General features: G+C 35.1%; 1 protein-coding gene and 1 long non-coding RNA gene across 5 annotated transcripts in view; one reads left to right on the forward strand and one right to left on the reverse strand.

The window, feature by feature from the left end:
* The window catches only part of LOC125923669 (uncharacterized), a 69792-nt gene extending 66113 nt beyond the window's left edge, over positions 1-3679 (forward strand). For both annotated transcript variants that reach the window (XR_007458123.1, XR_007458124.1), the window contains one exon: positions 3084-3679. This is a non-coding gene — a long non-coding RNA (uncharacterized LOC125923669). The remainder of the gene's footprint in view (positions 1-3083) is intronic.
* ANTXR2 (ANTXR cell adhesion molecule 2) overlaps positions 1-27109 on the reverse strand; it is a 153149-nt gene that overhangs the window by 9304 nt on the left and 116736 nt on the right. The gene's annotated exons all lie outside the window — the stretch shown is intronic.

A 27109-nucleotide genomic window follows, 5' to 3' on the forward strand; every position in this document is an offset into this window, starting at 1 on the left:
ATATATGAGAGAATCCTTACTATCCTCTGCTCAAACCAAAAGTGCAAGATTTGGAGCTGAAATATAAATTACACATACTGTCTTGTAATGGAAGTTCAACCTATAAAAGTCCCATTTATGGTTAGAGACCACACACCATATGGATATTCAGTAGATGTCATGAAATGAAGTGCTGAGTTTGCTTGACAAATTTACTTTCAAATGCTTTTTTCCCCTTTTCTTTCTATTATGGCACCTGCAAAATTTTAGTGATTCTATACGCACACTATACGAATATTGAAAATATTCAGGTCTCTTAATTTTTCTTTATACACACACACACACACACATACACACACACACGTACACACACACACATATGTATGTAAAACTTTGATGGTTTTCCAAAAACACTGTTGGCAATATGTTCTTGGGCCTCATGATACATTGTAATGGGAAGAAGATGCCCAGTAGAATTATTTATGTAAAATCAGAATTCCATACATTGTTTTAGTTGGATACATTGTAAGTAGTGTAGGAATAATTTTCCTCTTTCTAATCTCAATTAGAGTACTATTTGTATCTTAGGTCTTAAACCAATAGTAAAAAAATAACTACTTAAAAATATAACTTAAAGCTATAGAAAAACAGAATATAAGTTCTGTACATGCACAGTGTAACATTATGGGTATGTAACAAAACTGAAAAATACCCAAATACCCATCAGTAAGAGACAAGATGAAAAAACTATAAGATAAAGATAGATAATAGAATATTATAAATCATATACAGCTGTTAAAAAGAATGGAGGAGATGTCTTTATACTACTATAGAATAATGGCCAGGGTCTATTAATGGAAAAAAAGCAAGCTGCATATAGTATATACATTATGCTATATTTTATGTTACAAAGAAGAAAAATACACTAGAATTGCTACATACTTATATTTTCAAATGGAAATTAAAAACCAATATTTGCTTTGAAAATAAAAGCAGTTACTGATAGGTGGAAGAGGGGACTCAGGTTGGGACCAGGATGAGGGTGTAAAGGAGATCTTTGAACAGATCTTGTTATATACTATCAAATGCAATCATAAATACATACATTTGCAAAAACATTCAATAGAAATGAAATCCCTACAAACTAAAATAGGCTTCACTAAGTGCAAGTCAGAACTCTGCCAAAAACTGAGGACATGGCAGAAAAGCTAAGGGAAATCACTCCATAGTACAAGAAGTTTTCCCTGAGAAGAATGTAGTCAACTAAAAGATGGGAGAAAGGCAGGAAGGAATAGGAATCTTTCCCTCTCCAAAGGGACCTTCCTCCAGGGAAAGGAAGCAGCTCACTGAAGGTTTGTGGAATGGCAAGAGTGATGAGAAAAATAACCCTGAGGCACCTGGGCCTTAGCAGCCAACTGAAAGCTTGAGAGCAGGAGAACTGAGAAAAATCCCTCCAAGATTCATGAGGCTTTCTGAGAGTGCAAATCACTGGTCAGTTAAAGGCTATAAGCAGGAATCAATATGGAAGCTGGTCTCTCAAGATACAGAAAGTTGCAGAGGATGTGAGTGAGGGGATGTGATACTGGCAGCTGGAGAGCAAAGAAAACTCTCCTGCTACCCACAAAGCTCACAGGTGGGCTGTAAAGCAGAGAGAGAGAGAGAAAGAGAGAAAGAGAGAGAGAGAGAGAGAGAGAGAGCACACGCGCTCTGATGAAAAGAAATCCCTGATCCTGCCCTCAAAATGTTTTAAGCCAATAGGGAAATAAAAATAACTTAAATCTCAACAAATTGTGACCCAGCTCAGCTACAGATTAGCAACATGACAGAGGAAGTGATAGCTATGTTTCTAGAGGTAAATATTATCCAGTGTCTATTTTTATGTACAGTGCCCAGCATAAAACAAGAAATTATAGTATACACAAAGAAGTAGGAAAACATGACCCATAATTACTGGAAAACACAGTCAATATAGAGAAATATGCAGCCAAAAGATACAAACTTTAAAATAACTATGATAAAAATATTAAAATTTCTAGCGAGAAAGATAGGTAGCATGCATAAAAATGTGGTGAGTTTCAGCAGAAACTATAAATAAGAATGAAATGGAAAAGCTAGAGAGAAAACTGTAATATCAGAATAATGCTTTTGATTCGTGTAAAATAGACAACACAGCAGAAGAAAAGCTTACTGAACTTGAAGGTAGGGGAATAGAAATTGTTCCCATTGAAAAACAAAGAAAAAAATAAAGAGAATCTGAGATTTTTGGGGACACATCTAATGGATTAATGAGTAATTGGTGTCCCAGAAGTAGAGGAGAAATAATGGACAAGAAAAACTTGAAAAAATAATGGCTGAGAACATCCTAGAATTCATGAAAGGCATAAACCTACAGATCAAAGAAACTTAGTGACGCTCAAGCAGGATTAAAACACAGAAAAATATATCAGGGAACAAATAGTAAAAGTAATGAAAACCAAAGAATATCATAAAAACATACTTCTCTGTACCTCATCACCCTTCCTAGACATTACATACAAAGAAAACACAAGCAGGACAGCCAACTTTCTATCAGCAACAGTGGAGGACACAAGACAATGGAATTCCCCAAAATATGCTAAATAGTGTTAAGGGAAGGTTAATCAACCTATATTTCCATATCCAGAGAAAATACCCTTCAAAAATGTAGGCAAAATGAAAACATTTTAAGATAAGCAAAACCTGACATAAATTTATCTACAATAGACTTCAAAGATAACAAGTGCTAAAAGTTCTTGAAACTAAAGTAAAAGACACTAGATGGAAGCCTAGAGTTGCAGGAAGAAATAAAGAAAAACAGAGGAGGAAATATGTGAACAAACAAGAAATACAAATATAGAAAAGAAATGAAAAATCTTTATGACACCCACTGATTACTTAAAGTAAAAAAAAATCCTATTATTGAATTCCTAACATATGTAGAAATACAATATATGACAACAAAAGCACACAGAGTTAGAGGGGGAAATGTGAATTAGGCCACTGTAATGTTTATATATTGGTCTTAAACTGCTATATTATGTGATAATGAATTGTGACAAATTCTAAAAGCAAATTGTTATTTCTAGAGCAACCACAAAAAAACAGCACAAAAATCTACTTAAGAGAGGAGATGAAATGGATTACAAAACGACTACGTTAGCACAAAGAGGGCAGAAAAGGAGAAACAGAATGAAGAATGGACAGAACAAATAGAAATCAAATACGTGGATGTAAGAACTGGACACAAACTGAAACAAATGAATTGGATACACAAGTACATCCAGAAAATAAGTATTTCAAGTGACTAAAACAGTATTTTGCCTGTATACCAACAACAGAATATAATCCAAAGACAAATATGGCAGCAAAGAAATGCTTTATTTCATTAATCAATCTTAATTTTACTAACAGTACTTTATTATTAATTTGTAGGTATGTATCTGGTAGGTTAAAGCAAATAAGTAAATACTTCAGTACTGTTAAGGCCAAGATTTTTCATGTAAGGTAAAAGAGATACAAGTATAAATTTTTAAAAATATTCAGTAAGAGCTCTTAATGCTAAGTTAGAATTGAAAATATACCATAATAAATTCATGATATTTTTCAAAACTATTCAATTTTCTAGCTTTATGTTCTGAAATGCTTAGAAGCAAGACAGCCCAATAACAATTAGCACCCCTAATATTCAAAATGTGTTCTCTAAATACCATTATCTACTAAAAACATCTTGGGCTCTTTGGAGTTGAATGGTTTATGTCAGTTTTTTTTTTTAGAAATTTTTTTAATGTTTATTTTCGAGAGATAGACAGAGTGCAAACAGGGGAGCACAGAAAGAGAGGGAGACACAGAATCCAAAGCAGGCTCCATGCTCTGAGGTGTCAGCACAGAGCCCAATGTGGGGCTTGAACTCATGAACTGTGAGATCGTGACCTGAGCTGAAGTCGGATGCTTAACAGACTGAGCCACCCAGGCGCCCTGGTTTATTCCAGTCTTAAAACCAAAATGTAAAAGATGAATCTGGGACACATTATGCCAAAATAAAATAAATTTATTAAACACTAATGTGGGCCATGTTACAAATATATAACAATCAATATGATGGATCAGACTCTTACAACCTGCTTTCTCTGATCTATCCTGGCTACCTAATAGAAATTGATGTGATGCATTATAAAGTGCACAGCACCACTTGTGAAGAATCCATGCCGAAAGAAAAATATAAATCTGAATCAGAGTAAGGGGGTACAGAGTATCAGTATATATCAGTCTGTGTGGGGGGCCATTGCTGGAGAAGTTGTAATTGTTTAAAAAATGTTGAGGTAGCTCTTGAGCAGAGATTCAAAGGAAGTCAATGAGACTGTGACTATCTGTGGAAGAGTAATTCTGTTAGAGAAACCAAGTGCAAAGACCTTGGGGTAAAACACCTCTGGCATATCTATAGACAAGTAAACCAGTGTGGCAGGAGTAGATTGAGCAATGGAAAAAGTGTAAGATGAAGTCAGAGAGGAAGCAGAGATCCTATCATGCAAAAGCTTTGTAGGGTACCTGTTACAAATTCTCCTTCGTAAAAGCAAAGTTACTAATTATACAAAGTTAACATCTGGATCCCTCTCATCTCTTTTACAGTGGATAGAGTTAAGCTGTTAAATGAGCTACTTTTCAAAGTTCTTAAGATTCACACGTACCAAAATATTCTCCCTCCCTTCCCTCCCTTTCTTACACACACACACACACACACACACACACACACACACACAATATCACAATAAAGAACTCAAATACCCACCATTATATCAAATAATGGCTAACTGAAACCTCAATCCATATTTGAATTATGCATTTAGGAAAATTTTAATTTTAAAAATCCAAATGAAAGACATATTAAATCACTACTGTTAAATTAGGTGAGAAATAGAATAAATTAATTTACTCACGGTGGAAGAATGCCATGTGAAAATACTAATTTGCACTAGAATATTTCTAAACTTAAAGTTTTATGTTAATATCACAGAGCAAAAAAAATTACATGCAATTCATGGATTTTTTCCTAGAAAATCAGGCACTGAGAAAATTTGTCTTATCAAATTGCTTTTGTCACATTTAAGAGAAATCCTGAATACTTAACACATATTAGCACTGAAAATAATCATTGAGAGATTTTCCTCATGTATATGACCCTAGGGATGTAATGATGCATCTCTGGCTAAATTAAATTTCTAAGAATTAAATCCTCACTTTTGGGACCCTGAAACAGTATGTGTTGTCCCACTCAAAAATTAATAACTAAAAATATGTTGATGAATTCAGCCTGCACTTGAGTCACACAGATTTTTATTAGCTCTCTCTACTTAGAAGTATTCACAGTTCTTTGGGTCATTTGTCAGATAGCTAAATTCCCGGCTAATTTGAGAGTAGGATTTTTCAAAGAAAACCAATTATTAAAAACTTCACTTTAAATTTTTAAATTGATATTGCATGAATAATATCAATTCAAGATACTTTATAGAAATGTACAGTTTTTAAAGCTTCACTTTGAAGAGTAATTACAGATTAGTTTCTAGAAGATTATAAATAAAAAATGTTATGAAAAATCTGCCTACCGCTTTAGCTGGAAAATTAGTTACTCTGATACTGTTTTCTTTCAGCATAGCAAATATTTATGAACTCATTCAAGGCGTTCAGTCTTAATAGAAAACATATGTATGTATTCAACAAATTTATGCTTTACTTACTTTACTTATGTTTTGTCAAATTTTGGAAAAACAAATTTATTTATTTATTAAGTTTATTTACTTTGAGAGAGAGAAAGAGAGAGAGAGCACGTGCGCACAACCATGAGCAGGTGAGGGGCAGAGAGAAAGGGAGAAAGAATCCTAAGCAGGCCCTGTGCTGTCAGCATGGAATCAGACACGGGGCTTGAACTGACTAATCATGAGATCATGACCTTAGTCGAAACCAAGAGTCAGACACTTAACTGACTGAGCCACCCAGGTGCCCCTGGAAAAACAATTTTAAACAATTGCTAAGTCGCTTTTATATCTACTGAGAAGATATCCAAATCCCCAAAGTCAGGACTTAATTTTGTATATTTATTAGAGACTAATATTTAGATATATGATATGAAACGATATATGCTTTTCTATAACATTTGAGTAATGTGGATTATAATTCTTCACATTATACCTCTACATTCTAGACTGCTAGCACAGCAGCCAAATGACTACATTTATTACTAAACTTATACCATGGAGAACAAAACTTCAAGTGGCACCTTAAATTGTATATACCAAAATTAGGCTGGTAGCAGCATGAAATCTATCCCTACTTTTATGTGCAGACACCTTTCAAACATAGCCACAGGGATTTATATTGCAAATATAGATACCACTGTGACCCAGATGTCATTTCACTGATCAGTGAGAATAAAATGGTATTTAATAGAATCCCTTGTTCACAGTTTGAAAAGAAACTAAACATGCATTAATTTGTCTCTTAATCAATACAGACATTCCTAGTCTACATAACATATCAACTAACTAGACTGATTTCTAAAACAACTGTGGAAGTATTAGACCCTCTCTGGAGATATAATTAATCCAACATAATTTCCCCAAACAGGAAGACTAAACTTTCAAAGTTTAAACATTTATACACATAAAAACATACAGATGCGTTCAAATAAGTGAACAAACATGATTATGATAGTGTTTCCAACTACTAATTACTCACTTGTGTGTAATAAGTTACCTCTATATACAAAAGACAGTTTGCTTATTGGTCCATAGAACTCAAAAAAAGATGAAGACATGTATATTGAAGGGTCAAGGAACAAAAAGCGATTGGCTTTATTTAATCTCCATTTGACTGTCTATGTAATTACTCAACATAAATCCCAGTAGAGTTTAGATCTATCTACAAGTATTGGGTCTAATGTTTGTACAAAACAGATGATAAATAGGTGAATAGATAGATAGGAAGATATATAGACACACTGATGTGAATATAGAGTCATTTTTCAGTTAGTTTAGAAAAACAAATTCTGATATTCTAGGCCAAAATGATTTTCTAAACCCAAAATTATATTACTAGCCCAATATCTTATCCTACTACAAAAAATAGACTCTGGGTGATAGCAAAGTTTGTTCAGCATTGTAACAGTTCTAATTTATTTTTAACAAAGAAATCTAAGTAATTGTTTAAGTTCTGTCTTCTTTCCTAGACTGCAAGCTCCATGTTTTTTCCCCGCCACCACCATTTTGCAAATTCCTAAGACAGTGTTCACCCTACAGTTTAAGTCCTTAAGAATATTTGCTGAGTTAATAACTACAGGGTTTGAAATATTAAATTTAACCTATGCAGCTAATATCTCTCTGAAACATGTAACTGACATAGATATCCATATGAATACTGAGATAGTTGAATCTAGTAACACAATGATTAGCAAGCTATAAAATAAAATAGTTCACTTGTCTAAACATTAAAACACAAAACAACAAAACTGTACTTCAGTTTTTGCTAACTGACTTGTAATTAAGCAATAGTGGCCATCATTCCATGGGCAAAAGTCTTTCTGGCTTATTTTGAGACATGAATATTCAAGCCATCCTAGATGTTCCATTTCCTATATGCCAGGCCAATGGGTAGGCTTAATAGGGAGATGGCTGAACCACAGGATAGAATTGTTCTAAGCTGGGAAACAAGTAGGCATCAGAGAGGAACTGAACTTGGTGTCAATTTTAAATGGAGAGCAGATGGTAGAAAGTGAGGTCTGTTTCATGCTTGAAACCACCAACAGAGAAGACAGAGATAAAAGTATATATTCTAAGCCCATTATGATTCTTAGATCTAAACCAACACATGCTTTGACAAGCAGGAAGCAGTCATCACAAGCAACCCAACCACATGTAAACATGTTATGAAGTAGTGAAACATTAAATCAATGCCGAGTTAATTAACTGATTTCCTGGGCATTTATTTTCCTTTATCCCTCAGTTATTCCCTGTCAAAGAAATCAATATTTGAAGAAACATGGTATTTCTTCACACAAGTGGCATACCACTTTCTATCTCTACATGTGTTAAAAAAATTCCAGAGACTAAGTTATGCATCAAGGAGGGATTATTCTACATTTGTTACTAACATTATTGAATTTGAAAACAATACAACACAATTTACGCAGATTTTTCAAAATACACGTTTTTATAATACTCTCAACATTGGTGGCATTTGCTGACAAATGTGAAAGTTTAGGATTTAATGGATACAGGGCTCTTTTTATCAAAAAGAAAGATTTGGGCTTAAAAAGATTGAGAACATTCTTTAAAAGGATAAATGTAACTTGAAAAATCAATGTCAATTAATACATCTTTAACCCGCATTCCATTATTGGAGTTGTTGTTCTTTTGGTGAGAGGGTATTAGAAAAGTATTAATTCTATGGCAGGACTCGAGCAAAGAATGTTCTTCAGAGTCAGGAAACATGAAAGGAAGGGACAAGAAACTGCCTCTTGCAATTGCAAAACATCTAATATTGCTTTCTTTAAATTCAGCCTCTGGTACACTTTTTAAATATGACAACGAAAATTCACTTTCAAAACGCTGCCACTTTAAAATATCTCTTTGACTGAAACAAAAGCGAGGTAGTCATGCATCAGTACAATGCCATAATAAAAGCTGTGCCAAGCTGTCATCCTCTAACCTGGCATCCTATCATCACAAATAGAAAGGCTATGTGAGATGACAATGTAATGTGTTGCTTGAATGGCATCCCTGAGAAAAACCCAACTGCAGCAGCACGTTTGTAGATCTAAATGTCAAAGATTGGTCATTCTAAATATATATCATTGTATTTTTTCATCAAAGTCAACACCTATCTTTGGAACTCAGAGAACACTGAATGAATAAAATATTCTGTATTGGCAAACCCCAAACATGGACAATCATATCAGCATTTTTATTCTCTTCTGACAACATCAATGCACCTTGCAAAAAGAAAGCCAGATGTCCGTTCTATTTGGTGCTATTAAAAGTCTGTTGTATAGACTTGAATTATATTCACTGTTTTTTTTTTTCCCAAATGATGATGGCACTGAAGCTTTTAATAATGAAGAAAACATATTTTTATGTGGATTTTTGGTACTTCTTGCTTTAAATACACAATGTAACATACATTTGAAACGGAGCATATGGAAATAAGAAAAAGAAAATCTGAATTCCAGCCTCAAATAACTGGTTCAAAAGCTACTTTACAGTAGTTTCAAATCAGGCAGGTTATGGAGACTCAGAACTAACAGAAACATAATCTCTTTACTGTAATCATACTAACCTTCAGGACTTAAAGTTTCCAGAGTCAATGGCTTACTATTCAGGTTCTACCAAATTTATTCATGGATTTTTAAAGATTGTATCAAGAGAACCCTTCTCCTTGTATGACTTGGGGTCATTTTGTATTGAACAATATTAAAAATAGCACTTGTACAAATCAGCCAGTGAATAAATTAATTAACAGCAACAAATACTATTAGTATAACAACCTTCATCTATCCACTTAACTGCATTATCACAGATGTGGTGTCCACGAAAAAGTAAGTACTGAATAACCAAAGTCTGACAAAGAAAATTTGACATCATTCAGGTATTCTCAAGACAAGACAAATGTTAAAGCAGGCAGTTTTCTTTGGTTGCTTTTCACTTTTATGGGAAAAAGACAAATTCTACCTAATAAAATGATCTTAGAAATTACCTTCCACCAATCAGTGTGTTCTTAAACAGTCACTTCAGTGTCCTAGGTTATTTACCTTTGGAGAACTCTACACTAAAAACTGATTCAAAATGATGGCTTTGGAGACCTTTCAAGATTGCCAAGGGTGTGCTGAATTAGTAGTGATTCATATGCATTGAGTGGATCAGCCGATATTTGTGAATGAGAACCTGAATCCAATTTCTGTAAGAATTAATAATCTATTGAAGAGTCATATGTTCTTGTGCATGTTTTTGAGAAAGTTTAGTTAACCAAAATATTTCACTTACCAAAACACAGCAATTTCAATCATGTCTACGAAAACAGTTTACTGTACCATGTTGTCAATGAGATAGGAAATGTGTCTAACATGATGTCAGAAGTAAGGTTCGAGTTCTAAACCTTATTATTTTATAGACTACATGTCAGCTTCCTATCTTGAAGGTTGTGTTAGCTTATGTGAGTTGAAAGAGAAGTGAGATGGTTGCCATATTGAAGCAAATTAAGAGATACGATTTTAAGCTTAGAAAGGAAAATGAGAATTTATAAAGATCTGTAAAGACTTGCATGTGAAAGTAACTATTTTATTTTAAAAATAAATCAATTTCATCAAATGTGGAGACAGCTGAACATAACATGTCTGTAGATATTTTTAAATGAACTAAGAAATCCAACTACGTTTCTTATATGGGAAAGCTGTTATGAGGTTACCATAATTTATCAGATAAGTCTTTTATCTTTGTATTTCCATGCCAAGCAAAATGCCTGAGTTGGAAGTACATACTACCTGTTTACAAATGGGAAAAATAAGTAGAAAAGTGGAAACTAAAAAAAGCTTATCATTATCTCACTTCACATCCATTAAGACAGCTACTCTCAAAACCACAGATAAATAAATAAATAGAAAAAAAACCCACAAGTGTTGGAGAAGATGTGGAGAAATTGGAATCCTCATGCGTTGTCAGGGGATGTGTAAAATGGCACAATGTGGAAGACAGTATCGTGATTCTTCAAAAAAATTAAACACAGAATTGTATGTTCCAGCAATTCCACTTCTGGGAAAACTGAAGGTAGGGACCCAAACAGGTATTGTACAGTCCTTATTGCACACTCATATAGTTAGCAGCATTTTTCACAATAGGCAAAGGAAACAACTCAAAAGTCCATCGACAGAAAAATGCATAAATAGAACACGGCATATACCTACAATGGAATATTATTCAGGCTTAAGAAGAATGAACTTCTGACACATGCTACAATATGGATGAACTCTGAAAACATTATGCTAAGTAAAATAAGGACAAATATTGTATGATTCTACTTTTATGTGGTACCTAAAATAATCAAATTCGCAGAAACAGAAAATGAAATGATGGCCGCCAGCGGCTAGGGGAAAGGGAGAAGGGGGAGTTATTGTTTAATTGGGATGATGAAAAAGTTCTAGAGATAAATAGCAGTGATGGTTACACAATGTCAATGTACTCAATGCTACTGAATTGTGCACATAAAAATGGCTAAAATTGTAAATCTATGTGATGTACATTTTACCACGATAAACAATTATTATTTATATGATTTTAAAATCAGCTGAAATATCATAATTTGTAGAAGTCAGTGATAAGGTGATTTCAAGATATAAAAAAATCAAAATATCCCATATACCAATAATAATTCAGTTAGGAATATTATGGAATATTTATGTTTAAATAAAAACACTTATTAATATATTAAAAATATATAACAAATTTTACTATAAATTCCTAATACGTGGTTATCTCTACATATTTATCATGATTATTTTATTTACCACGCTGGTCAATTCATTTTAATGTTATAAAAACTAATGATGGCATGTAAAAAAGAACTACTTGTTGGCTCATATGTATTTTTATAAGAAAATATCTGACACCTCAAAAATTAACTCAAAATTCTAGTTTAGATATATTACTGTACTAACCCAAATAGATGCTAACAGAAGCAACCAAATCTTAACCATATGTAATAGCAGGCAGGGAAACAAGTAATTCAGAGTGGAACAATTAATTATACTCTTAATTGAGAGGAGAAGGCAAAGGAGCTGCTGGTTTCCCCAGCCTCTGTTCTGTTCCCAGTCATCTGAGTTGGCCCTGGTAAGGAGCCTTCTCCCCTGCTGCCTAACCTCTGGTCCAAATCCAGGAGCTGCCATTTACTGGGGATGAACGTAAGTAGCCACCACTGGCCTGGCAGACTTGGTCACCAAAGATTAAAATGTAAAGTACCTTAGCTATTGTTAGCAAAAGAAAATTCTCCTTAGCTGTTCTTAATTCTGCTGCCACCATGACCGTCTCCAACAGAGACAGGACCCAGGGCCCAGGACAGGAGCAAATGCTACGGCATTTCTTTCTCCGAGTGCTAACATTGCAATACGACTGTGAGTTTGAAGACTTTTCCAAACAGACACATAGCTAAATACACATAACATAGTACAGCAGAGAAACCAGTAATAATCATTTTTTAAAAATATAATTTGAACCATAACCAATTATATTCCACATGTATATAATCAGTTGTTTTCTGACAACAGCAGCAATAATTATGACTAACCATTACACAATTTAGTCCCTACTATATACCAAATGCTTTTCTGAGGGCTTTATAAGTACTGGTATTACTTAATAATCACATTGGCCCTATGTAGCAGGTATTGTATTCAAAATTTATGGATGATGAAACTGATGTTTGGAGAAGGCAAATCATTTATGTCAAAGTCCATCCCAAGTAAATGGCAGCTCCTGGATTTGGACCCACGAGTGTCAGCTTCCAACACTCCTAATCATTGCCACCCTAGCACTAACAAAATTCTGTATCTTGAATATTTATATAGGTCTTTTAAACTACATTAGACATAATAAAATATTACTGGACGAAAAAACGCCCACTTCTATGAAACTAAAATCCAGTGAAAATACAAGAACTAAATACAGGACAAATTTAGTCTGAAGAGCATTATGAAAAGGAATATAAAATATATTAGGGAAACTTATATGAGAGACTTTTCCTATTTGAGACCACAGAAAGTGACTCAGATATCTAGAACTGAAAACACAATACAAGCTAGTATGTAAAGATGCGTGTAGATTAACTACATTAAGTCCTAAAACTGTATATTTTAGAATCTGGATGGAACTCTCCTTGAGAATGTATTCGTACTTCCATCTTCTTAAACTGAGTTATCTGCACATGTTCTCATATCATGATATAACTCTGTAATGATGAATATTAATTATTATACTAGGATGTAGTCAATAATGTCCTCAGAGGATAATAGGGAATGTGAGGCTGTTTTTCTTCCTACATCATATGACCCTCCAGGGGCAGTGCTGGTCTAAGTCTTTTGTCTATCTTCTCTCGTTCTCCTCCTTGCAATGCTGACCTCTCATTACTGTGTCGTATCTATCTTTTGTAGATAGATAGATATCTATCCTTCTGCCTCAATTCTATATCCCTTCTTCTAATTTGCCACCAATAGGGAAACCAGACAATCAAGCCCACTAAAAGTAGGTATGAGATAAGAATAGATAATAGTGTCAATGAGCCGGAACTCTTCAACATCGGTTTTTACTGATCAGAGAGTTATTTATTTCCATTTACAGTTCTACAGTGTGATTTAGGTATAGGAATTACTGATCTATTCTGTAATACCACATACAGTTTACTCTCAAACAACACAGAGGTTAGGTGCATCACCATGCCTCTCCCCCCATAGTTAAAAATCCACATATAACTTTTAGCTCCTAAACCTCAACTACTAACAGTCTCCTATCGACTGGAAGACTCACGGATAACGTAGTCAATTACCAAAAACCTTGTATATTACATGTATTATATACTGTATTCTTACAAGAAAGTAAGTTAGAGAAATGAAAATATTATTAAGAAAACAGAGAACCATGCAGTTCAAATACATATTTGTCAAAGGTCAACTGTGGTTTATAATATAATTGCATGAAGATTCTACAGAATAAATTCAGTATCCTGATTATATGTTGAATATTGAGCCATACTGTTCCTACATGATTGTAATATTCTTAAGTCTACATTTCAACACGTTTACCAAAATAGAGTCCAATTCGAGCAGTCTACCAAATCTAAACAACAAAACCAAACTCACATTATGTATATTCACTGTCATATAAGCGCACACATATTCAAATTGTACATAATTTTTCTCAACTTGAAAATTTTGCAAATGTGCTTTGTTATACTTCCTTATTTAAATGCTTGGTTTTATCTTCTTTTGCATATCACAGGCTAAAAGTAAATAACTATTATATTTTATTTTTTAAGAGAACGCAAATGAAGAGTTAGCTTTACAAGGGTTGAAGTCAGGGACACCAGCTGCAAATATTTTATGTTCACTGATGTGTCTTGTCTCCTAAATTCCACTTGTGCCAACAGAGTAGAATAAATGCTCTTAGATCTCTCCCTCTCCTCCCCTCCTTTTTCTCTCCTTTCTCTCTTCTTTTCTCTCTCTCTCTCTTTCTCCCTCTCTCTCTCTCTCTCTCCTTCCAGATAAATGCCAGTCATTTGGCCAGGGCTAACTCACAGAAGGTACAGCAGGCACAGATGGTACTAATGCATAAATGTAATCTAGTAAAAGAATGTCAACGCCAACCCAGAAAAGATTCCAAATAACTGCAGTGCACTTACAGGAAGTCTGTGATTGGCAAGGTTAAAGCGGCGACTGTGAGAGCTCACTATTTGTTCCCAGAGCAACAATAGAAATTCTGGAACAAATAAGCATATTTAATTCATTTTATTTGCCACAAATGCATTAATTTAGATGGTATTTGGATGAATGATGTATCCTTAGGAATAATACAAGAAGAGGACACTCTCTTTTGTGCACCCGCCTGAATGCATTCACATATTCATGTGTATCTGAGTATCCGTAGACCCTTCCCACCTATTCTCTATTTCCTTACCTCATTTTGTTTTCTTCAGAGTTCCTGTTACCTGAAAATCTTATTGATTGCCTATTAATATACCAAATATGCCCCCCACTACTCTTATTCACAGAATTCTTCACAGGACTTCACATTCCATAATGAAATTATTTGTTCTGTGGCTCTTGAGCTAGAGGTAAACCTCACAAGAAGAAAGACCTGATCTGTCTTGTCCACTGATGCCTCTCAGTACATAGTAATAAACTGCTAACTCCATGAATATTAAAGAAAAATAAAGGAGGGTATAAAGGCACTCATGTGTCACCTACGTTCACACGTTAAAACTCTTCTGACATACAAATTTATTGTAAACTGCTAATATAATATTACTTGAAGACTATCTTAAAAAAAAGAAAAAGAAAGTATTAACTAAGTCAAATTAGCATACTCTAAGTTTGGAATGCCCCCAAAATATCCATTATATAGGTATATTAAGTCAGGCCTTTACTATTCATATTCAGTTAATTCTAAATACAGGCAAAACATTAATAAAATGACCTTTATTAAGTAACCCCACCTGTGCCCACCTCATAGTTAAGTTTGTTTCATGAAGACTGCCCCCAAGAGGAGAAAAGGGTTAAACATTTAATGTGTGATTCAGTCTAGAGAGAGCAGAAAGATTAGTGAAGGAGGCATTTCAGGAAGGTAGCGACTGTGCGCAGAAAGAATTTCCTTGTATAATTATTTAAATGGTTCACAACAACTCTTAATGGCATAAAGGAGTGGTGTATTTTCCTTGGAAAAAGATTTCCTTCCTAATTTGTCATTATAAACCTATTCGTTTTCTCCTCAGATTCATCACTGCTGCATTGGTTACAATAGTGTCCTTCCCATCACTGAGAAAATTATTAAATATCCAAACACAGAGGATTCCTAAACTGATCATAGTAAAATGCTTGGAAAATGTCATATGACGGTTATCATAAAAGCTATGTAACAATATGAAAAATAATAATCATATAGTTTTAAAGGAGACTAGAAATCAGTATTTATATAGTATGATTTCAATTATATTTAAAAACAGGCTCAGAAAGTTTTGAGGTAATACTTTCTTTAATAGTTTTGGTTTGTGTGATAGGGGAAGAAACTTTTTTCTTTGTCCTGAAACTTTTGCAAATTTTCTTTAATATAAAGTACATATTTGTTTTGTAATAAAAAGTTAAAACTTACTACCTCATTTATCTATTTACCCCCATCTTCCACGTGCAAGAAACATGAAGTTACTTTTTCTAAATTGTTGTCTTCCCACTAAATCAAATTATTGGAAGAAACTAATTAGTTGCAAATAATTTTACTTTTTCCCTCAGATATAAACTGTAGCACGTTTAAAAAAAAGTGTATGGGAGCGTCTGGGTGGCTCAGTTGGTTAAGCACCCGACTTCAGCTCAGGTCATGATCTCACAGTTCATGGTTTCAAGACCTGCATCAAGCTCTGTGGTGACAGCTCAGAGCCTGGAGCCTGCTTCGGATTCTGTGTCTCCCTCTCTCTGCCCCTCCCCCGTTCATGCTCTGTCTCTGTCTCAAAAATAAATAAAACGTTTAAAAAAAATTTAGAAAAAAAAAGAGAAGCTCAAAGGCCAGCTGGTATGACAAAAAGGGGACTTGAAACAGGGAAATGCCAGAAGGAGCAGTGACTTGGGTGAAGGCTGGGTCACGCTAATATGAGGAAACAGAGTAGAAACTAAAGTGCAAGCAAGCACATTGCTATTTATATAATGAAGTGCTGAAGGTATGCAGAATAAAGTAGAAAGAAAGTCTTATTTCTTTTGGCTACAGAAATTGTGATGCAAAGAAATTGTCAGATGTGTTTAAAATTCAAAGGACCGGGGCGCCTGGGTGGCTCAGTCGGTTAAGCGTCCGACTTCGGCTCAGGTCACGATCTCCGGTCCGTGAGTTCGAGCCCCGCGTCAGGCTCTGGGCTGATGGCTCAGAGCCTGGAGCCTATTTCCGATTCTGTGTCTCCCTCTCTCTGACCCTCCCCCGTTCATGCTCTGTCTCTCTCTGTCTCAAAAATAAATAAAAGTTAAAAAAATAAAATAAAATAAATAAAATTCAAAGGACTTGGAAATCTAACATGGGTTAGAAAGGAGTATGTTGTGACCATTTGTAGGTACATTGACTGCTTGTTTTCAGAAGGAACACTGGCCATTTCACATCACTGCTATAATACTCGGTGCAATTCCACCACGGTCTAGGTGTTGTATAGTCATATTAAAGAGTGACACTCCAGTCAGTATACTCTCCGGAGATGACTTAGCTTCTGTTAGGATCTAGTTTCTTAAACTATAAGTGCATCTGCCGACCCACCCCCCCCAAAAAAGGACCAAGAACTATGATCCCATTCTAAAGTTGTAAGAAAATGTGATTTACCAGGATTTGACATATTGCAACTTAATTACAGATCACATATTCTAATACAGAGATAGCATTCAGTTCTAAATGTAGGAAGTAACCAGACATCATTGCCAGCATTACTCTGATGCTACTTTTTAAGGGGGCCAGTGGTTTCAATCATCACTCAAGTAAATACTACAAATGATATAATTATTTAATTCATAGGTACATTAATTTTTGCTGGATTTTTAAAAATCGATCCCCATTCAGATAAATTTTTAAATGATACATTACGGCGGGGGGGGGGGGGCGCACCTGAGTGACTCAGTCAGCTGAGTGCCCTATTCTTGATTTCAGCTCAGGTCATGACCTCCTGGTTCATGGGTTCGAGCCCCATGTCAGGCTCTGCACTGACAGTGCAGAGCCTCTTGGGATTCTCTCTTTCCCTCTCTCTCTACCCCTCACTCACTCATGCGTGTGCTCTCTTTCTCAAAAATAAACATTAAAAAAAGTAAAATGATACACTGCTATTTAGCTGTGCATTTTCAGATCTTCTTTCATCTGAACTTGGCTACTCTCTTTCAAAACTATTACCATTATTTTCCCTAAGTCAGCACTATAATTGGTAGCACTACATTAGAATCCTACTTTGAGACATCCCATACAAGAAGCTTTCCCCTCTATCTCACTCCAAAACCTAAATGAACAGGCGAAATATTCTCACATTTTTCTAACTCTATTAAAGCTTCTTTTCCTTTTAAGGGAATTTATTTCCCTCATAAAAGTTCATGTATAATTGCTGATGGAAGAAAATAGTGAGATATTTCCATAGCATTCAAGTTGTTCTTAGAGACTGGACAATGATACAAAAATAAATAAATAAATATCCTTTATTAAACCTAAGAGATAGTAAAGAAAAAAAAAAACACATGAAATAATTAGAAAGCAATTAATTAAAAAATTATTGCACAATCTTTAAAATAATTAACTTTAAGCTCTGGTAATTTATTACACTGTGAATTTTGACCTTTGCACTTACACATGATACAACAGTAGTATCCAAGGTTTAGATACTATACTTATTTATATAAGCATGCTTATATACTCAAGGGTACTAACTAAAGGTAAGAACTATACTTTTCTTCTTTCTATCTCTCATACAATTCTAGGAACAAAGTCAGCAAGTAATGAATAATTTGATTATGTGTTCATTCAATCATTTGGAGGCATTTCTCATTTTTATCTTCCTTACAAAGAAGAAAAAAAATGTACTGCTGATCTTTTTCTTTACTCTTAAGAAATAAATGAATTAGCCCTAATTTTATGCAGTTTAAAAATACCCATAAACTTAATTAAGCTTTTAACTCAGTTATAGAGAATAGGAGTCAATCACTATAGTCTCAACAGCAGCATTAAGAAAACAAGGTGCCCATTTCAGTTTCTTAATGAGGCAATTACCAGTAATAGGAAAACCTCAAAAGATTCAGATTTGGCTCAATTAAGGTCCTTGAAAACCAATCTCATAGAACCATCTAAAACTGTACAGCATAGGGCAGAAGAAGAAAGTCTCCGGAAGACTGTTCTAAATATCCATAAAAATTTAGGCTAGCGCGGCTGGTTTCTGATTACTTACACTTGGATGTATTTTCATCAAAGTCCTCACTATAGTACATCCACAAAAAATTGGCCAGTTGCAGGTTACTTTTTTCGCCACTCACCTGGGTTACTTTTTCTCTGATTTCCAACTTATATCTACCGTGATAGAGGTACTACCCAGATTGTGTCATTCTCAAAAAGCAGATTTGTTTCACTATCTAAACTAGAAACGGAGAAATAAAAAAATGTTGTGTGTCACTAACAAAGTACAACTTGAGCAATTAAGTGTCTACTGAGGCAATTTTTTATACTGAGCACCAATTGTGTACCTTGCACTGTGCTTGTGTTTTTAAAACTCCCTAATACTATCAAATAATTCATTGCTTTTCAGTAAAAACAAGAAATGATATTTTGACAGCTGGTTCCTATTTCATTCTAGTTTTTATTAATAAATGACTGCCTTTCCCATTCCATATTTTTAGGAATTTGTTGTTTCAACTTCTTGCAAAAGCTTCCATGAGGTTGATCATAAACATTACTACTGTCCATTTAGACAGAAATGGTCACGTGGAAAGAACACTGAACAAGATGGCAAGTAATCTTGCTAAGTCTGATGGCAAAACGTCATTCATTTCTGAGTTTGAATCAAGTTAATTAAAACCTGCCAGAGGCTTTGCAAAGCCTAACAACACTGGTAGTGCTACTCATACAAATTAACAAAATATTTTACTCTAGAGGGTATCTTTGTGAAATGCAGAATGGTGATGGAAAAGCAGGAAAAAGAAGAGAGCTCTAGAATTCAAGCCCATTAAATGTATCTGAAACACTTCTGTATTTTCATGCCAAGCTCTCTATAACCAATTTAGTTCCCTACAGAAAAATTTAAATAATGCTGAGAAAGTAGTACATTACCTTAAGTATTGCTACTTTGTTATCCATGGTGGTTAATATATTATATTATACATAGGAATAATTACTACTGCTATACTCATTAAAAGCCACTAAATCACAAGACCATTTTAAACTGCTGCAGTAGGAGAAAAACATTCAGATTTTTAGAGTATCATACTCTGGCACCATACCAAAAGAATGATGTACTGTACTGCTTGGGGGGAAAAATGTGAACATGAATTCTTGTACTTAAGTGTATATTTCTAATTTATGTGACAAATAAAAGGTATTTTTTTTTGAGCCTGCGCACTAAAAAAAAGGCCTACTCTATGCCTGTCACAATATAAAAGCAAGCCACTGGCCTAAGCTGTAGCCCATATGGTTGTTATACATACGTGTGTGAGTTTGGTATAACGTGCCTTGTGTTGGCGATTTTCATTTCAATAGCCTATTAATCCTTTAAATACATTAAGCATGTCCACCACTGCTGCCAGACGCCCTGCCCCTTTGATTGTCTTTCCTTCTAGCCCAGGATTCTCACTCTAGAGCTGGAGGTTTCCGCAGAGTGACTCTTGCCAACAAAACAATAAAGAAATTCAGCTAAAATTAGAGTTGTTTTGTAATTCCCTCAAGACACGGCAGTTTTCTACGCTTGAGCTTTCTAAAACCAAGCATAAATGGTTTTCCAACAGGTCATTCTTGACTTTTAAAGCATTACTTGACTTATTTAACTCCTGAATGTGGGCTTAGTTTCCAGCAGCTACACTGGAGATCATCGATGCATCCACACTAGAGCTGCTTCCGTGAGAGTGGATGTTCTCTCTTCTTTCTGCCACATTTCTTCTGCTCAGCATTGCCCACTGAAGGCAGGGATGAGAGAGCAAGTATGTGGAGATCTCTTGCCCAATTAGAAGTCAACTTAGTACAGTAAGCAACGCGTGCAGAAGTTCAATATGGAAATCTCATTTTTAGGAGTGTGCCTCAAAGTTTCTTTATATAGCAGTAGCTAACCTAAATATGGAATAATCCTCTTCCCCGAAATTCTCATTATAATTTCAGCTTCCAGATTTTCATGTCAACCAGCATCCATCCCATATCATTTTATTGGAAGAAATGCACTGATTTCCTATGTATTGTCATTAATGACTAAAATAGTTGGTAATATTTATGGAGGGTTTACTCTATGCCAGGCAACGCTCTAAGTGTTTTGCATGAATTAACTCCTACAACCTCCACAGAAATGAAGCAGGGTATTTATATGACACAACATGAAGCCAGGGAGGCAGTTTTGTTTTCTGCCTTAATAAAACTACTATCTATTGATGTGAGATCCTCAATACAAGCTGAAGCTGAGATACTCAGCTTTTATGAGGCTCCTTTGTGTCAAACAGCATTTAGACTCACTCAGTGGTGTTTGTTGGGCACCCCTCCAGAAGACTGGGCCATCCTGCTTCTGATGTAACAAGAATGGAAGAAGGAGCCCCATGCATTCAACAAGGTCTGAGTTACAACAGCTAGAACCTAAATTAAATGTATTCTGGTCATCACAAATAGGCCCTCCTTTAATATATTTGTTCTTACACATAAATGCATATCCCAGATTTTTTCACTACATAATGACCTAAAAATTTACAAATAAAATAAAAATAAACTGAGCGGGGGGTGGGGAGGTAGTAAGCTCTTCTAAAGCAGAATATGTATGGTGGGAAAATGTGGCATGAGAATGAAATTGAGAAATAGAGACTACCCATATAATAATCATCATGGTAAAAATAATAATAGCAAATATTTATTATGGACTTTCTGGGTTTCAGTCACTGGACTATGTGCTTTACTATCTCATTTAATCTCCAAACAACCCTTTGTGGTAAACCGCTGTTATACAACAATTTCTATTTTAAATATTGAAAAAGAGAGAAATGAGCTTTAGAGAGCCTAGGAATTTTTGTCAAGGCAGACTTAGTAAATACTACAACCAGGAATGGAAGCCAGATATGAAAAGAAAGCGATGGGTTACTAAGTGAGGTCATGTCCCCCTGCAAACAGACTCTAAGGTAATTATTTGTCTGCAAAATGTTCCCTGGGAGTGCTTTCAGAAACAGCCCTGTTTCCATGAAGAAAGCAGGATTGGGCAAAACAAGAATTTGTATTGTGTTACAGTTCTCCCCACTTTACTGGGGATCTCTGGAGTGGGAAAGGCCCTCCAAATTGTTCTGAATTGAGCACCTCACATCAATTAGCCATTGAATGTGGGTGGCCCTACTCTGTTTTTGTTGAAACATCAGGGGAAATAGTTTTCCTATGCTTTTCATGAAATGCTCAACAGAAAGAGAAAAGAAAAGAAAAGAAGGAAAAAAAAAAGGAAAGAGATGAGAAAAGAAAAGGAAAGAAAAGTAAGAAGGAAGGAGGGAGGGAAGGAAGGTAGAAAGAGAAAGAGGAACAGAGGGAGGAAGAAAGAGGAAGGAAGGAAGGAAAGAAAGAAAAAGAAAGAGAGAGAGGGAGAGAGGGATGGAGACAGGGAGAGAAGGATGGGGGGGGAAGAAGGAAGGAAGAAAGAAAGAGGGATGGAGGAGAAAAAAAGAATGAGAACAGGTGATAAGCCACAAAAACCTCCTTGTTTTTGTTTTTAACTAAAGACATTATTTTTTAGGATGGTTAATCTACCTAAAGTTATATACTAGATAGTTTACATCCTGTATATGTATATTGGTAATCCTACAACTTTAGGAAGCAGATACCATACAAAATAAAAAGGGCACAATGCCTTCTCTCTTTTCTTACTAAAGTGAAGATTCATACACCCACAGAGACAATATTTCAAATTGCTATGAATCTCTACTATGTGTGAGATGCCTGCTTCCTCTGACCAGAAACAGAGTAGGAACAAACAACAATAACTGAACTGTAATCCCTATTCCTTAGCCAGATGGGGCTACGTGAAGACCCAAGGACAGTAGTTCTTCCCATTACAATTGTTCTCCTTCCTTCAAATTTTGGGATCACATTTGTCTTAAACTAGCCAGTATACACAGAGAAGAAAGTTCACATAAGGAAAATATGAAACTGGAAGAAAAAAATGATAATTATGCACCTCTATAGTGCTACCTCTCACACCAAATCTGCTCTTACATACTGGTTCAATTAGGTAAATCTGGTTATTTGGATAGCAAGGTCCTATTTACAACAAGGATTGGTTTGTCAGGACAATCATTCATGTTTTAAGTGCTACAAAGAAGAAACAGTGAGACAAGCTCTTAATACAAACAACGTGAAAATGTTTATTATTTTGTTCCAGTAGAACATTTTCTAACTTAGCGCTCCTAAGCACCCTTCATTATGGGTAATGTCAAAAACACTTATTGCACAAGCAGAGATCTGTGTTTCCTTTGCCACAGACAATAAATCTTTAGTGTCTTCTCCTGATACGCATCACTCCACTTGCTCTCAAGAGGCAGTGTAAGCCTCTCTTGCCTTCCCTCTCACCTAACAAGGTCACTGTTGAGTGATGCTACAACTTCTTGCAAAAAGTACACACACACGCACAATAATGACCTAACTATCTCGTCAGTATATCACAAAACTCTAAAAAAGTTTGCTCTCCAAACTTAATATAATATATACATAAACTTAATCCCACACATATAAATTTGAATAAACCCATCTAAAAATAGGCTTCTGCCCTTTCTATTCATTATTGTTATAAAATTATACTTTATCCAGAAGGCCCATATTTGAGAAATTAATTTTACTTCAGAGAAAACAACTTCCTTTTCCTTGAGTGATACTCTGGGAAGTAAAAAATAAATAAATTGCTAGTTGGCTGCATTCACTTCTGGCTTGCAAAACCAAAGCCTTTTGCAATTAATGAGAAAAATAGTGGTAAAAATATGTAAAGTGGAAAATTTTCTTATCCTCATTAGAGTGCATACAGACCTGTGGAAGTATCTATTTGTATATGATACACTAACTTCTCACCCAAGCTTTATGCTAGTTGTATGGCATCCTTGGGAGAATGAGAAGATAGTCCCTTAAAATATTTCCTCTGTTCTGTGATTCAGCTAAGGAGCCTCAATTGAAAAATTCTTTTTTTTTTAAAGGTTTAGAAAGCTTACATAACTTGCTCAAGGCCAATCAGCAGTAAATTCAAAATCTGGTATTTGAATCTGGACTTTTGACAATAAAGCTGGGATAAATCACATAATAAATACAAGGCATGCATTATTACAAATTTCAGGCATGACTTATTTTGTTTTCTTAAGCTGTCAAATTAAGATACACAGCGATTCAGAAGCACATTTTAGACTAACTCCCTTAAGTAAAATAAACCATAACAGATGCCTATGAGTGGGTCTTAAACAAAATAAAGATAATACAAGTCTTAAAAAAAAAGTTGCAATCTTCAATGTCTAAGACAAAGCAATTTCTAAATCCATTCAAGAAATATTGCAAGAATATTATAATGACTTAACATCATGATGGAGGTCCTTTCCATTTGAGTAATTTAGTGAATCCCTTGTGTCTCCCTCAAACTAAATGCATAAAAAAAGGAAGGGAGGGAGGAGAAGAAAGAAAGAAAGAAAGAAAGAAAGAAAGAAAGAAAGAAAGAAAGAAAGAAAGGGAAAGAAAGAAAAGAAAGAAAAGAGAAAGAAAAGAGAGAGAGAAAGAAAGAAAGAAAGAACAGAGAGAGAGAGAAAGAAAGAAAGAAAAGAAAGAACAGAGAAGAGAAGAGAAGAGAAGAGAAGAGAAGAGAAGAGAAGAAGGGAGGAAGAAAAGAAAATTGTCCTTGGAAGTAACTCAGATTTAAGTTAAAACAAAGTTTTTCTTATCAGCATTATAATACCCTCTGTACAGGATTTATACTCTGGATTTGGTCATCATGTTTCCTTGAGTCCCATTCCTTCCTCTGATTTCTACTTTAGCTCTCCAGTATTTTTAGCAGGACAAATAGAGACTGTACATCCTTTGGCCATTATTTTTAAAACAAAGGAGATGAACTTTCAATATGAATGACAAAATGAAAATGCTTCATTTAAGTATAAAGTGTATCGGAACACCATGAGAAAAGAAGAAAGGCAGAGGACACAGGTATCCACAAACAGGATGAGAGCACAGGAGCTAACATGGGTTTGGTATGTCACATGATGCTCACATGTCTGGGATGACCAAGAGCTCTGTTAAATAGGGGGTGACAGGTAGTAATTATTTTAATGCAATACACTGTACACTAAACTAGGATGGCTGGGATAAAGTGTCACATGCAGGTCATTAATGATGACAAGGGCTGGATTTGGCTGCAGCAGCTGTCACTGTCCCAGGTGGGTAACCATACTGCCATAATCCTTATCTCTATGGAGGTCCTTCCTGGGAAAGTGCAGGCTTTACTACATCTGCTTAGAAAATAGAAGTAATAATATATACAGAAACATGCACAGAAAATCTGTGTCCTCAATGCCCCAAGAATTTACTCCTTCGTAGATTATGTCTTTATAAGGCACTAATTCCAGGGTAATATAAGTGAGAGCTTTGATGTCGTCAAACTCTGAGTTTAAACAAACCACTGTTTTATTTTTGTTAAATTCCTTTGTGCATAATGGAAAACCTACTCTTTATAAGGATTAAGTTAAAAACCAAATGTAACACAGCTGGCACAAAGAAGCTATCGGATAAAGTTTTGTTATCTGCTAATCCACTGAACAAACTGATCAAATCTAGATTAAGATTGCTTTCTCCAAGGAACATATTCTTACATACTCTTATATTCTTACAAAGTTTTGCTGAAAAATACATCAACTTATAACTACTATAACTTCTGAATTATGGTCCAATATTTTAAAAATAAGGCATACAACTGATGACTATATTTATACGCGTAGGAAGGGAACAGAATGGCTATCATATCAGTGCTGTCCTCTTTGAATATGCATCATTCCAACTAAGTTTATAAAACCACTAGCAAACTTCTTTAAAAAATTCCCACTCAATATTCATTATTTTATTCAGTATCTGGTATATTCTTTTTAACTGAACAGTCATCCTGACACTCTCTGTTGGATCATCAATCTTAGAAATAGTTGTAGAAAAAGGCCCCAATTTCCTTTATCATATCTTCATTCATACTCTAAGACTGCAGTAGTTACTATCTGTACCATTTAATACATCAAGTATCATCATTCATGGGGCGCCTGGGTGGCTCAGTCAGTTAACTGTCTTAGGTCATGATCTCACAGTTCATGAGTTCGAGCCCTGCGTTGGGCTCTGTGCTAACAGTTCAGGGCCAGGAGCCTGCTTGGGATTCTGTCTCTGTCTCTGTCGCTTTCTCTCTCTGCTCCTCCCCCACTTGTGTGCTTGCTCTCTCTCTCAAAAATAAAACGTTAATTTTTTTAAAAAAATATCATCATTCACATCATTCTTTAACATTGTTTTCAGATACAATAGCTCACAAGAACCTACAGACCCACATCTCTCAGTTACTACCCATGTTCATTTGTGAAACTCTCACTGCTTTAGAAGAAAAAACACATCTCTGGTAGCTACATATATCTCTAGCTCTTAAAAGAATTAAGCTGCTCTAAACAGCTGCAAGTTAATAGCTACAGAATTTTACAAACCAAAGCTACTATTTCTTCTTTCTTCTCCCTTCTTCTCCATTCTCTCTGCCCATCCACCCTCCATCGTAGATTATTCAAACCCTTCCTTTTTTGTATCTTTCACGTTACCAAAAATGGCAAAGAATTGGGAAATAAAAACAACTGCCAACGAGTGGTCAGGAAAATATTTCTAATTAAAAAAAATAAAATAAAACAGATGTGGTTTTGATCTGCAAGAGAGAAAATACGTGATATAAAGTAGGACAAACTGATCCTCAATCTCTTAAACACTGCCGCAGTTTCAATTACATAAGGAGCGTCTCCGGTCCCCATATCCAGGTCTGATTTTTCTGACTCATCTAGTATTTCCAACTCTTTTTTTTTTCAAGCTCAATTCCATGGCACCATCCTCAGGTGTTTTCTCTTCTTTCTTCGGCCTCTCTTTCTTTCTAGATGTATGGCTCTCTCTAGTGCCACTTAGTAATGAAGTCTTGTTAGGAGCCCCTTTCTAATTCCTATTTCCCATTCTGATGAAATCCCATTGTCCCTTCCTCCTGCATTAGCCCAGCCTTCTTCTGTTCTCTCTTTCAACCTATCCAGGAGTATATATAGTGTGGATCACCAAGCTAATTCCTTTGAAAAATGTTTTCGTGGGGGCACCTGGGTGGCTCAGGCTGTTAAGCGTCTGATTTCACCTTAGATCTCACAGTTCATGTCTCTTACACACTGTCTCTCTCTCTCTCTCAAAAGTCAATAAACATTAAAAATAAATTTAAAAAATAAAAATGTTTTCATGAAGAAAACAGAATTCAATAAAATATCTTTGGTGGGGCAAAGGTTTTAAAAAAACATGAGACACAGAGCAATAAGTATGTGCTGGACATTGATTGCTACATGTTAAGTCTAATATCCTAGACCCTTGAGAATGGACATGACCTTGATTTATTCCCTACTATTTCCCCCATATAGCTTGGAAGTTTC

This window comes from Panthera uncia, chromosome B1 (assembly GCF_023721935.1).
Source record: "Panthera uncia isolate 11264 chromosome B1, Puncia_PCG_1.0, whole genome shotgun sequence".
Lineage (NCBI taxonomy): Eukaryota > Metazoa > Chordata > Mammalia > Carnivora > Felidae > Panthera > Panthera uncia.